Below are 17,070 nucleotides of genomic sequence, written 5' to 3'. Positions count from 1 at the left end.
ATGATTTAGTCAAACGTTTTGCTCATCAGTTTTGCTACTGTCTCATATCACACTGCAAACTGTAGGTATACTGTGGATGAGTTATGTTGTGGGTCAAATTGTGTCCATTAAGATTAATGTAGAAAAATGGAATGGAAAGTATATTTACACAAGTACTGCACTTATTTTAGTGTTTCAATTTTCTACTACTTTACACATCTACTACCCTAAATTTTGAGAAAAATATCGTACTTTTTATTCCCGTACATTTATTCAAAATTGTAGTTGCAAGTTTCTTTTCTGTTTCAGATTTGGATACAAAATATATTAAAATGAGAGATTAAACTACCTTTTCAAATTAGCTCCATCTCTGCCAACTACAACATCAATGTAGGGGAGACTGGTTATAATAACAGGGTGGTTGTAACGGCACCACTTTAACCAAGACAGGATGGTATATGAGTCATGTAATATGTTTTTGTACAGCCACTTCCTTCCTTCCTGACATATAATTTCATAGCGATGTGATGATGAATTGTGCAGATTTTACAGGCAAAATACTGATTTTCCGGTATGACAGTCATTTTTAGGCAAAATGTGAAGCATTTTATCTTCTCTAATTTTAAACCACCATGCTGCGATGGCTATCCAAACTATGGCTGACGGGTGAGGATGGTATCTATCTATCTATCTATCTATCTATCTATCTATCTATCTATCTATCTATCTATCTATCTATCTATCTATCTATCTATCTATCTATCAGGCAGAGACAGTAAGGACTGTCCCTAGATAATACTCTATCTGGCACGTGACTTCGAGCAGATACTCAAGATATTACGAAACCTCAGAGAACAAGGATCAGCACAAAAGTCCAAAAGTCCTGACTGAGGCGGCAGACTTGTATTTTGAACTCACTACCAAGCATCTGACAGGTACATGTTAGCAAGTTAAACCATAGTAGGTATTGGTAATTAGTATATGTATCACTTTTTTATCTGTATTTTTGTAATTGTTTGTTACAACTGGTAAGTAACTTGCAAGTTGTAACAATGGAACTCCTTGTATTTGACATCAGTTAATTAATTATGTGATATAGTTTGAGAAGCTGGAACCATTTCTGTTTGTAGTAGACAAATAAGAGTACATGGTGCAAAAATTCAAGAGCTGTAACACAAAACTTCAGCTTGTTACAGGTGCTGAGAGAAAAAGTGTTTACATTACACCATCATCATAGTTTGGATCCTCCGCTCCCAGTACTTTAGTTTTTTTACTTAAAGGTGAAGTGTGTAAGATTTAAGGGGGTTTTGTGGTGTCTAGCAGTGATTGCAGTTTGCAACCAGCTAAAACGTCTCTCAGCTACAATTCTGTCAGTGTTCATTGTTAAGAGGGTTTTTACCAGGAGCTGAATTAGGGTCTCCGTCATGATCAGCTCCTCTTAATAACTATTTCATGTTACAAATCAGTGTTTCTCTGATGCTGTTTGGCATATTGGAGACAGGTGGCTCCCTTATTTTCTCTGAAGACACAAGATCCAGACGTTCAGGAGGTCATCACCAGGAGCCGAATCATCCACAGAGATCTTGTTCTCTCCAAAACAAATGAACCAGGTGATTTAAACTGATAAAAAACACTGAATAAAGTAGTATCAACTTACAAACCAGTGGTTTTTTGATGCTGCTTCTTGCAGATGGGCTTCAAAAACATGGAAACATTAACAGCCTTATCTGGAGCCAGTGGCTGGTTTGTGCATTACTTTAGAAAAATGGCAGGTAACATCTTGAGCTCCACAGACAAGGACCTGCTCATAAGGAAAGCACAATTCTTACATCCAGGAGATTATACCCAAACAAAACATTTCTGAATGTGATGGAGTGTTTTCATTGTATGGTACTGAGTAAACGGTCTGAGCGCTTCCTCTCAACTGGAATTAAGTTAATAACAAGGTTGCTGCTTCGTCATACTAAGTGCTGTACTTAGTTGAGTTTACTTCCCATTAAGGTTTACAATGCTATAATTAGATCATGTAGGCATCCTAGACTCTGGTGGGCACCAGGCAAAGAAAGCCATTGAACCCTGTCTTTACTAATGGCATCCAGCTGTCATATGGTACCAGAAGGCAGTGGTGGTGCACTGTAAGGTGCCGTTATAGAAGGTATAAGGGGGTTTATAGTCGTCATTGCAAAATGTGCCAATATGAGTGACCATCAGGGGCTCCTTTTTCCAGATTTCTCTGGGGGCCTGGTGTCCCTGTCCTGATGGTGGGCCCCTGCCTGTAGGCCACAATTTGTATTTAAATGATTTTAGTGAATTGAATTAAATGTAGGTACAGCCCTACTGTGAGTGTGTGTCCTAGACTCAAGTGATTTAAAGGAATTTATGTACATGTATCTTACTTTCAAATAATAAAATAACCTACTTGGTGCAGTATTATAGATTCTACCACACTTATTAGGAGAAGCTCTGTTTGCTGATGTAAACTATGCACAGAGATCTCACCTTGTGTTTGTGCTTATTGAAAAACCTGCAGCCTGTCTAGTTTTCTTCGTCAAGACCCAGACAGCTGGTGGTGCACAGGCTTTGTTTTGCAGATGTGTGGCTTCAGCTAACCCGAACAAGCCCAGGATGTTGCCATAATTCAGATTCTTTGTGCTTAGTGCTTGCTCATCGAAAGTCCTTACAGAGATAATGCAAAACCTTGAGGCGCATCTTTGCAATAAACTGAATGGAAAAATGCATATTTACAAAACAAGCCTTTCTCCTTTTGAAGATGCAAAACCGAGTATGAACTGTAAATAAAAGGTTGCTGGAAGACTAGATTTCATATCTTAAATCAATTCTGACAAAAGCAAGGCTGTACACCGCTGTGGGCATTAAACCCAATGGCTTTCTCATGGCGCCAAGAAATTGAAATGGTGATTGATCGTAAACGAGTATTTTATTCAAATACATTTACTGCATGATGGCACAAATTAAAAAAAAAAAGTCTCGCTAGCCATAACACTGTTCAGCACCAAATCACGTCATAACACAGTCTGTACAAATCCAACCGCTAATGGCCAATCCGGTTATCACCTCCTGACACCACACTCAGTCACATTAAAGTCTTTGCGGAGAAGTCATCTCCTGACAGTCATTCCCAATCAGTGCTGCACCATCATACTGTATGTGTCAATATGTAGATTATAAGAAGAGTTAGGAGGCTGGGTCCATCTACCCGGCTGCTGCGAGAAGCGGAGCTTTATAAAAAGCTTGGTAAATTGACAGTGAGTCATCCTGACAGATCAGCGTCTTTCTCTTTCTTTGGTCATTACATCTGTAGATGAATGGCGAGGAGGGAAGTGAGGACAGCCGACAGAGAGTAATGAGACTGTTTCCATTCAGGAGATGTGTTATGCCTTCCTGTGTTCAGTGTGTTCCTTCCCTGCCGGTACAGTTATCAATGAAAATAATTGCCAGCTTCAAGTTCAATTCTTCTCCGCCGGACAGATTTTAACATGCACTATTGTGCTTTATGACTTATTCAGTCCTGAGTGTACATGAGAGAAATTAATAATTCAGATCCAAGTGTGGAATGGGAACACTAATTCAGAGATGGGTTGCAACACCAAAAGTATGAGTTTGAGGATGAATAATCGCTGGAACTTTTTTTTGTCATCTGTTAAAACCGGCACAGTAAACGCAAACAGGCAGGTGTATCCTCAGGGGCTGATATGAAACAACTGAACACAACAAAATGACCGGATCCATTTACTTGACAGCAAAGGTTCCTTAAGAAAAAACAAAATACTGACAGCCAACAAATCATGCCCATGTTTGCGATTTCTTTTTACATGAATAAGTAATGGTGGAGTATTCAATCAACCTTACCTTGCTTCGCTAAATGATGAACTGCAACCATTGCCTGTGGAAAAACAGGCTGGAACACTTTCTACCCAGTCTCTTTATTTACTCACATAAAGCTGTTTAATGGAGTTGAATATTAAAAACTTTCTAAGTATCTCAACAACTATTGAAGGAATTGCCATTAAATTTTTAAATTTTCAATCTCACTGACTTTGATCCCCTGCCTTCTAGTGTTATCCTCTGGTGCCGCCCATTAACAGTGTAAAGAAAATGGATGGAGCCATCGTGACATCACCCATTGGTTTGTGGACTCCTGTTTTAAAGCCTCAAGTTTGGAGTTAGGGCCGTCACCACCATCTTGGATTTTTGGAGCCAGAAGTGAACATTTTGGATAAGGGTGGAGCTGTGGAGGAGCGAGCAGTGATGCAGGCCTTCCTGTCACTCAAAGTGTCCACACCCTTAATCATGCATGACTTTAAGCCTTGATAAAATGTAAATGGGTGAGTTACATAAGAGTTCACCCCTTGTACTGTTGTCATGAATGGGGGAATGAACTAGAGAGACCAAAAACATTTTATATTAGTTAGGTAGTTTGTTTGTTTTGTACCAGGTTGTAAATGTGTTTGTTTCTGCTTTAAAATTGGGCATTTTAACATGGGCATCAATGAGGACTTGCTTTTGGAGCCAGCCTCAAGTGGCCATTCAAGGAACTGCAGCTTTTGGCTACTACCCTTTAGCGTAATTTTTCAGCCCCGGAGATTGCTGCTTGGTGCTACCAAGAGGTTGACATTTGTTCCTAGAGGATGAATCTTAGTTATTTCCTTGAGCACCAGCATGAGGTTTACATTTGTGGTCTTGAGTGAAATATCGAAACTGTTGAGATAATGGGCAAATTGCCATGACATTAAGTACAAACATTCCTAGTCCCTTCAGGCTGAACTCGTAATTCCCTGATATTTCTTCTTGTCCCGTCATCAGGTCAAAATTTTAATTGTGCAGTACTTTAGTTTATGTCTAAATACCAAGCAGCCACCTCTGGGGATGAAAAATGAAACCAGTGTGGAGGTGCCAAAAACTGCAGTTCTTTGGATGGCCACTTGAGGCTGGCTCCAGAAGGGAGTAAATTTCCATAGACACCAATGTTAAAATGGCCAACTTTAAAGCAGAATAAAAAAACAGACCACCAAAAATGGTTTGGTCTCTGCAGCTAATTTCCCTCTTAGTGACAATTGTATGGGGTTGAATTTTTATATAATTCACCCATTTACATTTTATTAAGGCTTTAAGTTACGCATAATTAGGGGCGTCATCACTGTCTGCAAGGTGTGGCTTCAGTCCATGAGTCAGATACACTTCTTGCTCCTCTACAGCTCCACCCTCTCATCCAAACATGGCAACTCTGGCTCCAAAAAAACAAGATGGCGACTGCTGAAATGCTCTCGAGGCTTCAAAATGGGAGTTCACAAAACAATGAGTAATGTCACAGAAGTTACGACCATTATTTGATTCAGTCTGTGAATAGACAAGACAAATCAGATGCCCTTCAGCTTTAATTATACCGTGTGTTTACTATTACGTAGCACGTATCAGCATGCTAGCACACTAAATTAAGATTATAAACATGGTAAACATTTAGCATGCTGATGTTAGCATGTCTCTACATTAACTGCTGTGCCTAATTACAGCCTCACAGAGCTGCAAACATGGCTGTTGACCCTTGTGTATAATCAGTTCATTATCTCAGCTCCGTGTTGCCTAGATGATCAGCTGCCTTTATCTTATCTATAAGAAACAGAGAGGCTTCATACATACATACATACATACATACTGCATATGCAGTGATGTACTTTCTCATTTAAAATGAATTTATCTTACAAAAGGATTTGGCTGATCCTTGATACAAAGAAGTCTTTGGGGAACAGGGAAGTTCTTGCGACATGTTTTATCATGTTTTATTAACCTGAAAGACTAAGTAAATATATCACTACTTCTACATTACGTGATCTACAGTAATACTGTGTATTGTGTGAGTGTGAGTGTGAGGGTGTGTTTGCGTGGGACAGCACAAGAATCACTCTTACTCCAATCAGTCTGTCACATTAACAGTACATTTCCAAGCACAAAAAGCGGTGCGTGTCTATCAGTGCTGCCTGGTTAGTAAAGATGTCAAAGCTACATGAGTTATGGGCTCCAAAGCCTTGCATGTTGTTTGATGAAATATGCATGACACTGGGAGAGCTGTAGATCCTCTGAAGTGATGGATAGATAGATATATATATATAGCATGTGTTGAAGCCTAGTAGGCTGACGTGAGAAGGGTGATATCCCACTACACTAACAGGGTCTGTGACATCACCGCTGTGCCATCAGGAACTAAATACAGCTGCACCCTGCATCTCATACATTTTATATCAAGTCTCTCCCCTTTTAGTGGACAAATCAGTGTCACCACTGACTCGTGATTCTTCAGTAGGGTACCGTTTACCTTATATTTATGCATGACCAAATCTCTTCTTTTCTCTTGTCTTTTTCCTCCCCATGTGTAAACACAGTGTCAAGTCTCAGTGTTGAATTAAGGGGCCATATCCAATCAGAGCACTGCCTAGATTCCCCATGTGGTCTACTTACCATGTGTCTCCCAGCCTTATTACGCCTAGGGATCCGTCCCTGACAGGCGCTATTGATCTCAGCCAGCTTGGAGCGACGCCATGAAAGTGCACATTGGCAGCTGATGACAGCTTTATTAGAAAAGGAGGACACGGCAGATCAGCAAGTTTCCCCACGTCAAAAGGCCCAAAGGGGATGAGCCATGGATAGAGCTCATCACATTTGTTTAGGGATCAATTGAGTGGCCGTTTTTTTGGAAGGTGATCAATTTGTTTTGCCCAGTGGGGTTAATGCACTCCAGCCACAGGTAAACACGAGCCGTCGCAGAAGGAAAACTCTCTATAGGGTATTTATGTGATACTGTAGTTGGCTTTTTTTTGTTTGTTTGTTTTTTTTACATTGCAGTACTTGCCATACTTAGTTTCTGTCAAGTCATCTCTTGAATGTTACGTATTCAATGTGATGCATGGATGAGTGTTTGTATATGCTGATGGGATATGTGGGGAAGCTTGTGCAAAGTGAAATCTACTTTGGACTCTGCATTTCCAAGAGAGCCGCAGAGAGAGAAAGACTATTTGTTTTTACCATTGACTTTCATTTGTTTTCCAAGGACTGATTCTTATGGGAAACACCTGCATTGCTAACACTCGGCCTGTTAAAGTGTGTAAGGGGGTTATGGGTTTTTCAAATAACAATCGAGCCAATGTTTCTCGAGCAGGAAATAGCATTTACAATGTATTTGTTACCATGGTAAATTCAATCTCAAGATCTGCAGAACAGTCGCAGGTTCACAGGGGGAGAAAATCCAAATTCTTTCATGACACAAAATTGCAACCAGTGGGTTGACTTTATTTGAAGTGAACTAGGGGTCAGAGCCTTCTGACATCTGGCTTTAGCGCAGTTCGGATGAGTGCTAATGAAGATACAAACGGATCTGCTGGCAGGCTGTGAAGCAGGTGGCGCAAGGCCGAGCTGTAAACGATTCTAGCCCCGATGATGAATGCCCTGCCACATACATGAAGGGTGAGGGCCTGTGTTGTGTTGTGTTGAAAATGCGGATATTACACCTTGACCCAGTGAACCGATAAATATTCATTAGGCTGCCTTCCATCGGGGGCGAGGGTGTGTACAGTTACATCTCAGTGGCCTGGTTATGTTGGAAAATGGTGTGCCATGGCTGAGCTGGAGTGCATTTGACTCGGAGAGACGCCACAAACATAACAAGACTAATATACTAAAGCGTGATTTTCTCTCCTGTACTTTACATGAGCATTAATGCACTCTTGAGTGCATAAAACACACTTGCCCGTAGCAAAGCTTAGGCCCCAGGGTTGCATGTTGATATACTACATGTCAGTGTGGGAGGTTGGCATGTTTAATACTCATAGCCCTTTCCCTGCAATCACTTTGTGATAACTCAACCTACTGCTGGGGTTGGAGTCTGGAAGCATGCGTGTGTTATGGCATGCAGATCTACATCCTTTCCATGTAGGCAGCTCTCAGCATGATCTGAAACATCACCTTATAAAGTAATCAAAGGCAGATGTGAGCACACTGTGTTCATGGAGTTTAACACTAAGCTGACTTGGGCTAAGTCGAAACTCACATCCGAGGTTGACTTGACACTTTCGTCCTGAAAGTCAACACATTTATTTTTAGTTTCAGTATTTCAGTGTCAACAGTTATCACATGCACACACACACACAAACACTTCTACATTACCAACAGTGGACTGTCGCTGTACACTACCAAGTGTGGACCTCTGTTTCTGGTCATATTAAAAAAAACAAAATAGAAAATTTACTTCAAGGTCTTTTCCCGTATTATTACAACACACACACACACACACACACACACACACACACCGACAGTCTCACACAGTGGTATTGTATCAGTGTCACTGACCATGGTGCTGAAACTAAAGACTGCCAGTGCAACCAAGCTGCTCCCGTCACTGCTATTAATAGATAAACTGAACGATTATACAAATGTTGATACATTAAAAATACTTGGAATTACCAAAATCTACTTGCATGATCACTTCCCATGATGACTAAGTACTTGACAAGATGCTGAATCCTTGTGAAAAGGGCTGCGGCAGTAAATTAAAGTGTGGCTGAAATACTGTGTGATCGCCTGTGGGTGAAAATCACAAGCTATCGAGTAAAATAATTCATTATGTTTTCAGAAAAATATCACTTTTTACTAGACATCATTCATATTCCTTTTTAAAGTACTGTATTATGAATATTTATCAGCTGCTAATGAAAGAGGGGAAGCTGAGTTTAAGCATAAACTCTGCACTATGGCCGACATCCCCCACAGGCCATTATTAGATGAGCTGAGATAGAAGTTGTCATTTAGCATTCTGTAAAATGATTCTCACAAAACATACACATGATGGCTGCATTTAAAAATAATGGAATAAAGGAGCTCATAGGGTGGGTCCTGTTGTAGCTACCTACTTCTGAGGAGCCTCTGTTTCTCTGTCTCTGTGGGTGCAGCGGCGCTGAATGTATTTAAGCAGCATCATGAGAAATTAACACCAAAGGTGCCAACTGACGGTCCTCTTTAGGAACTGACAAAAAAAGAAAGCTCTGACGCCCTCTCACGTGCACATGCACACCTGTTCAGTCTGTCTCTGACTCCGCTTTCACTCTCACACTGTCATGCGACAAGTGCATGACAAGTTTACGCATTTCCAGCAGTTCAGCTGAAAAGTTAAAGGAAGAAATAAATGTAGGTCATTATTATTATTATTACTGTTATTATTATTTTCAAGTATGAGCCCACTTAGTATTCAATCATGCAACTAAACACCCACACCATCATGAAATGGCCTTAAGGCCTATTGAAAACGACTCTCTGTTTCCTCTGGCTTTCTCTCTCTTCCTGACCCATTTACAGTAGCTGCCGTCTGAGTTAAGTGCCTGACGTGATGGCGTGATTAAGAAAGAGTGGGTACGCTGTTAAAAACATCCTGGGTAAGGTCTTTACCTCAGAGTGATGTATAGTCTGCACTCTAGTAATGCTGTGCATCTGTGTGAATGGCTCATCCATATCAGTGGAAGATCTTCCTATAGGCGACACAGATGGCCACCCATAGGCCCCTCTGTAGGGGGTATCACCACAATGGTTGACGGTTATGGTGGAGCAGAGACTTCTGTATGTGGAGAACATTAGAGTGACAGAAAATGAAAAGGAGAAAGGCTCAGTACAAAAATTGAACAAATACATACTGTGTTCTTACATCCTCCTGAGACCCGCACTTTTGTTTGATATGCATTTTTAATTTCTCCTAGCTATCTGAGACTAGTAGGACCTGAGAAGTATAAAAAAACGAATCTTTGTCAACAATAATAAAGTCCCAATGTTCTCAAATGAGTACTTCCTAATTAACAGTGTGTTAGCTTGTCACTGTTGCTAAAATGAGTCACAACTGTATTCCATATCAAACTATAAACATAGTTTCAACCATTAAAATTTGATCAGGTTTTAGACCTTGTCTACTTTTGTGTCGGGATCTGCTGCAAACTGACATGGCAGAGATGGCTGCCATCTTGTTTTACATAGAGTAGTGTATTATGCAAATAATCCCTCTGCATGTTCACCGACAGAAACCTTGTTTGCTTCCTCTAGATAGTCGAGTTTGATCATGTTCTCGGCGCTCCGCCAGGGCCACTAGATGGCACAAAAAAGTGTCCACGAACGAGGACAACAGGTCTAAGTTAAGTATAATGACGCACACTCAAAGTAAACCCCAAATGTGATGTCCTCATATGAGGACACAGGGTCTCAGGAGGTCATTGGATGGTCTTGAGTGCCGAATGTGCTCAGTTCGGCACTGTTGCTGTCTATACTTTTAAGCATAGCTGCTGTAGGTCTACTTTCAAAATCAAGTGTTCTGGGGCAAAGTCATGAAGCAGACTTGAACCCAATGAAAAACTTGGCATATTATATAAGTGTGATCTATTATTAGAGTCAGAGTTATTATTAGATTTATTTGCATTAGAGAAAATCTGTAACCAAATGAAACCACCTTGGAAACAGTGTGCCTGATTAAAATCTAAGTATCACTCGTTTTAATGAAAATAAATAAATATATGTATATAAATGACTGGATATTATAGCTGAATGGTTCATAAGACCGATTCATTTGTGGTGTGCTGGTCTTCTCGGTCCCCTCGGTTTTATTTGGCCCCTCCTAGAGCAGCTGAGCGGGGCGCCGTGGATCCCGTGGACCAATCGGTTGTCGGTAATATTTCAGTGGGGGAGCCCAGCCTGTGAACCAGAGAGAGGGAGAGGAAGAGAGAGAGAATGAAGCACCGCTGGTTCTCACTGCTGTTCCTGCTACCTCCGTTCTCCTCCACACAGCGACCGGGGAGCTGCGGAATAGGCGTGTGTTTCTCTTTCTGTTACTCCACCGAAGATCACACTGAGTGAAAACGTCGCGAAGAAACCTTCAAGGTAGGACACTCGTGAAGCGGTTGGATGAGGGGGGGGTTAAGAGGCTGGAGGTGCAGGTGCTCCTCTGCACATCTTTGAACGCTCACTATCCGCGCATGCAGCGCAAGCAGGCTTTTGTCTTTTTGACTATGTGGAGAAGATACCGACTAGATGTTGGTGTGCATCGGTGCAGCCTTGCATCAGGCAGCGGGGACAGGTCGGTGTGCTGTCAGCGGGGCTCCCAGCTGTGTCAACTTGACAGGAGAAAAATGAGAAGTTGCGCCATTTGTGAACGCAGGACGACCCCCCTTCCTCCTCACACACACACACACACACACACTCAAACACAGAAGCACCAAATGGTCTTTGGCTGTGCGATCCAAAACGCATATGGAAAAGACTCGGACGTGTTGGTGATCGCCGAGTTTCATTCGTGCGTAAATGTTCGCTGTTCGCTGACCGTGAAAGCGCGCTTGTGCGTGTATGTGTGTTGTATGTGTGTATGTCCCGGAGAGGAATTGGCGGCTGCTGGCTGCAGAAGTAGCCCGTTTACACTGCAAAGCAAGAGGTGCACAACGGCTTAATTAATCACACGAGAGCCGCGTATACCGAGCACGGCGCTTGGGACAGGGAGGAGATGATTCCTCAGGACCACCCCGGTCCAGGAAATCCTCCAGGGGGGCGAAGTCGGGGTCGTTAAGGATACTGCACATTTATTACCCTACCTGTGTACTGTACATGATTAAAGGATTAAAGGAGGCGAGCTTTTACAGCGCAGTCGTGCCTTTCTAATGCACGTTTGGCGCTCCTTTGAAAGATGGTGACCATTCTCCCTCCATAACATCTGGTTTCACATGAATTATCTCAGTTACCGCCTCTTTTGCTTCATGCTACAGCCACACCACTGCAATATAGCCCCTCTTATGGCACCGCCTTGCTGTATCTCATGGTATTAGTTGAAATATTTGGTTAATGTGAGAAGACAGGACGGATCTGACATATGGAACATGGCTCATCCACACCATGCAGGTGTGAAGGTTGATTGTGGAAAATTATGGATAAACCGCACACTGCATAAGCTTGATTTATGTTCATGTAATGCATTTGGAGTTAATTAAAGGAACCTGAGTAGCGTTTTTTCCCCACTGATTACTGGGAATCCAGGCTGTATGTTGCTTAGTGTGTGCACTAGTGCATGTGTGTGTGGGTGGGGGGTTGCCTTAGTTAATGCGTAAAAGGGCTCTGATGTTGTATGTGGTGTACATTAGCTAAACGTCCTTGCATCAAACACCATTGGCCTCCAAAACCTGATTAGGACATGAAACAAAATACATTTGGATATCAAAGCGAAGTGTTGACTGACTGACCAGGTACTGTGGCATGATTAAAGCCAAGGGTGTAGATTTCATTTCACCGTTAGGGGGGGACACGTATGAAATGGGTGATTTGGGGTCGTCCACCTGAACATTTTGAGCGACTAATACAGCATTGAGGGCCGTGTCCCCTGCCCCGAAATCCTCACCTATGATTAAAGCTACAGTAGAGCCATAAATACTGTCATAAGTGGCACACTTGCCCGGTACACTCGAATCCATCCTTCCTCAAAATCATTCAAACCTCAGGATTCATTTTTTATTTTCTGGTATGGTGAGTGAACGTGCCACATCCAGCTGACTCCCTCCTGCACCTTCTTGGTTTCCTCTCGAGTCTGTCCTGCTTGCACAATCAGTTTGCAGAAAGAGCCGGAGACACTGTCCAATCAATTGCACTTTTCTGCCTGCAATCTGTCAGATGTGAAATTGGTGTGATGAAACAGCAGGTTCTGTTGTAGCATGACATAGTGCTCATTTTGTCCATCAAATGGAAAAGATGGTTCAGTTTGATGGGGCAGTGGATGATAACGCAGAACAAAGATTGTAAAGACAGTGGAAACAAAGGTTTTTTGTGTTAACTTATTCACAATACACATCCATAGAAATTGCAGTATTTATATCACATTTCCATTTTTAATTATAACTCATCGCTGTGGGCGTAAATAAAAACTCCCAACAGCAAATACACTCCTCTTCTGTCTTATCAAACTGTCTTGTCTTCATTCGCCAGGAAATACAGGGCATTAAGAAAGCAAGATACTGTTAAAATTCCAGTTCACTGTGACTTCTCAAGTCTCACTCAACCTTAAAATTGATTTTCAGTTCTTGAACCAAGTAAAAAAAACAGAATAGGCAATATGGCTCTGGGCATTTCTTGCAGTGTGTAGGGTTGAATTTGCCAGGGCTCATTTTGGTGCATCAACACGCATTGCACAAATCCCATTATTTCTTTTCACCATCACATAAGAGGCTCGGTAATGATGCTCCGTCATGATGGGTGCATGAAGATTAAGTACCGTGTTGGCGTCTGTGTAAGGTTTCTGCACACTCTGTGTTCAGGGAGGGGAAAGAGAGGCAGGGAGTAGGACTAGCAACACCTTGAGGATCCATAATAAGATGACAGACACTGAGAGGTTTCAGTTCATTATCCTGCATAATAAGTTGGGACACAAACAATGTCTTGGCACAAAGTTGCATAATGTCCAATAACTGACAGGATATATGATTTGGTCAGTGTCCAAACAACTTATAACATGAATTGATTCTGCTCAACACTGATTCAATCTTTGCTCATACAAACCCAATAATAAGATTAAATGTCTACAGCCGTGCTAGTGGCACTGTGTGGCTATACTTTGAGCTAAATGCAACAGCATGCTAACATGGTTATGATGGCAATGCTAACATCAGTGTTGTTCATGAATGCACTAAATGCTCATCTTGGTGAACAGTGAACCAAATGCATCAGTTCGCAACTTATAAGCTTGACTGTGAGCGTCATTCTCGTGACAGTTAACTTTTATTTTATGGCACCCAGTGTGCAGACACAACACTGACTGGCAACACAGCTACCAGTACTGATGAAGCCAGTTCATACAGATATTTGAAGGACTTTTATGAACAAAATCAGTAAGTCACAGACTCCACTGGAAAAAAAAATCTAACATTTAGAACGTCAGAACGTCAGCCATATTGGCAACGAATTTGAAACGACACAATGAGTTGAAGCATTTGACCAGTCTTGGGCATTTATATAATGATCACAGGACATTATTTAAATTGACAAATAAACAAAACCAAAACAGAAGACAGGACCATAAATTAGTTCATTTTTTGAACTGGGAACTTCAAAATTCAAACAGTGAAAGTTTCATCGTGAACTAGTTCATTTTAATCTGTGGGGACTGAACTTTGAGTTTGCTCTTGAGAACTGTGAACATGCATGGTGCAGCTGGGGCTGATGGGAGTGTTATTTGTTTTGCATGTATTTGGTCATAAACCAAAGTATTTAGTATTTAGTATCACAGCACATTCTCACTCCGACCTCGTCATATATTGACGTTTGGTCACGGACCCTCCACATCCAGATATGACGTGCTAGGTACCCTGGGTGTGTAGGTTGTTGATGTTCTGGGACACTGTGTCAAGTTCTGCCTGTTACATGAATTGTCTCCTTTCAAGATACACTTCTGTTTTCACAGGAAATTTACCGTTAACATACAGTCTCTTAAAATAAACACACTACGTCAGTACAATAACGCAAATTGACTTTTTTTTCCTTCTCCAATGACTAACGCACGTGGTGAGGTTTAGGAAAAAAGAACAAGGTTTGGCTTTATTATCTTATGGGATGCGAACACTGGCCTTCTGGGTGAAAGTAGCTGTTTGTTGGACCCATCCTCCACCCCTCACAGCCACCCTACTTGGACTTTCGTCACCTTAACTTTCATCCTTGTCCCGCTGTGTTTCCCCTTGACGCCACCGAATTCCGTTAAAGTATAACCTGATCGGTTGCGTATCATGCTGGCTTTAAACGATGGCTTTTTCCGTCTGTGTCTGACGCTGCAAGTCACTGCCCAAGCACCAGATTTCGAAGACTTTGGAGTGAGACTGGGCTCTATATAATGAACAGATGAATAAAACAGTTAATAGATGAAGGTGAATTGAAAATGTCCAACCATACAAACCAAGTGATGCCAAAAGATGAGTGCCAAGGTTTTCTAACATTACTTCTAACATCATAAAATAACTCCAGACTTAATTTGGATGTGACTCAAGGTTTGCTTGATGTAATACACTGAGCATTGAGAATTGTAATGGTTTATAGACCGTCTTCAGAATGTTGGGCATTATCAGATTTCCCTGCCATTAATAGCTGCTGTGGAGTTAAACCTTTCAGAATCCCCATGACTTTATTCTCCCAATACTATCTGGCACTGATAGCGTATCCCTTTGCAACAAAGCACTTTGTTATCATCTTTACAGTATTTCAAAGCTCCGTGCTGAAAACCTGCAGTGGTGGGAAACCAATACTGGTCTGGATGACAAGGTGAAGGGCTTTGAGGGTTTTCATATTGTTACAGTTGCCTCTAAAGCCGACTGCTGCATGAAAACGTAGGGCAGAGGAGATGGTGTTATTTGAAAGAAAACCTCTCTATGTTGATAAAGTGCATTCATTTAGAATCTAGATGAATGCTGCTGCGGAAAAGCACAGTTTGAGGTAGCGGTGGCTGGCTATCCACATATTCCTTCCCCACATCTCTCTCTCTCTCTCTCCATGTTTTCTGCTCATCTCTCTGCCTCTCCTTCCCCCTCAGCCCCTGACTCTTATAAACCACTCTGAGTGTTAAGCCATAAAGAGGCCATTTTGCATATTGCATATCAATAAAGAGCATTCAACTCTAGCACTTGGGGTTTTATTGGGCTCTCACAGACACAACCAGCAGATCGGCCTCCATTCATGCACAATATAAGTACGCCATGTTCTGTCATATATGTGCTTTATAGAGGTATGGTTTAAAAATGATGTCTGGTTGATCAAGACATCAACCAGTTCACCTGGAAGCAGTTTTTTTTGCAGCCGTATCATTAAACATCTAATAGTGTTAAAACAAATCAAAGTACAATAACAACGACAGATGTGAAATAAACTACACTCTAAGTGGATGAAAGTCAGCTCGGAGGATAAGATGTGGAGTGGAGTGATAAGAGGCATGGGCGTGGTTCTTGATTTGAATTATTAGGATGCAGATTTTTTTTTTCTAGCGTAATAATCAGCTCAGGTTCAGCAGGGGCCACCATGACTGATTCATGCTCTAATCTGACTTGCCTGCTAATATCCCTGTGGTAATTAACGGTATAACATTTACCTTTGCATTAATCAGTGTTTGTAACATCAGTCATTTCAAATGTTGCCTGTCCTGCAGCTGTATCTGCCTCATGGGGCCAAATAGAAAGGAGGAGGGAGATTACTGACGTTATGAAACGCTGGGCGGCAGAGATGAGATGATTAGATGCTGCAGACGTTATTGAAGCTAAAATAACCAGGTGCATGGATGGTTTTTTCTAATGCAGAGTGGAGTCAGTATTGACTGAATGTTGCAGTGGATAGAAAATCTGCTATCCTCAGGCTTGCTGTAGACAAACATTAGTCGAGAACACAATGCATATGCAAACTGAGCAGGTGCATCACTTCGATCTGAGAGATACAAGTCGAACTTCATGAAATTTCATACAGTGAGTCAAACATTTTAAAGGCCCCACTCACCTTCTCCATCCCACATCAGTTAGGAGAGGCAATTTAAAAGAAATGCTTCAAGAGGCTTCAAGAAATTATTTATTTCATGCAGCGTGCACAGTATAGGAAACATTAAAGGGGTATGCCACCAATTTTACACATAACCTCATTAGTACTACTCAGTCTGTTCAAACAGCTGGCTTTAGAGGGAGCTTTCCAAAGACTTGGGGGCGTGGATACTGAATGGATCTACCAAGCACAAGCCCAGGGGCCCAAAGTGTCATATCCCCTGACCTCCACCCGCAAAATTTCACTCAAATTAAAAAGTACTGACCAGGAAGAGACTCAATATGACCATAGAAGGATGCAAAGGGTCTGCAAAGAGACAAAAAAACACCACGAAAGTCTTTGTTTCTGGCTCCTATGTAGGAGGGGTGGTGGTGCCTTTTGCATATCTGTGTCCAGGGGCCCATTGTCCCATAATAGTGGGACAATAGTGCCATATTATCCCACCAGAACACTGCGCTCTGAGAACGCAGGGTTACTCGTGGTCCCTAAAGTCTCCAAAAGTAGATCAGGAGC

General features: G+C 41.8%; 1 protein-coding gene across 1 annotated transcript in view; it reads left to right on the top strand.

Moving 5' to 3' along the window:
* Nucleotides 1-10,729: 10,729 nt before the first annotated feature.
* The window catches only part of dlgap3 (discs, large (Drosophila) homolog-associated protein 3), a 167,206-nt gene continuing 160,865 nt past the window's right edge, over nucleotides 10,730-17,070 (top strand). The window contains exon 1 of the mRNA XM_050035650.1: nucleotides 10,730-10,899. The gene's annotated coding sequence lies outside the window, so the exon portion shown is untranslated. The remainder of the gene's footprint in view (nucleotides 10,900-17,070) is intronic.

The sequence above is a fragment of the Epinephelus moara genome, chromosome 22 (assembly GCF_006386435.1).
Source record: "Epinephelus moara isolate mb chromosome 22, YSFRI_EMoa_1.0, whole genome shotgun sequence".
Classification (NCBI taxonomy): domain Eukaryota; kingdom Metazoa; phylum Chordata; class Actinopteri; order Perciformes; family Serranidae; genus Epinephelus; species Epinephelus moara.
The sequence above is the reverse complement of the archived record's forward strand: the minus strand, read 5'-3'. Positions and strand labels throughout refer to the sequence as shown.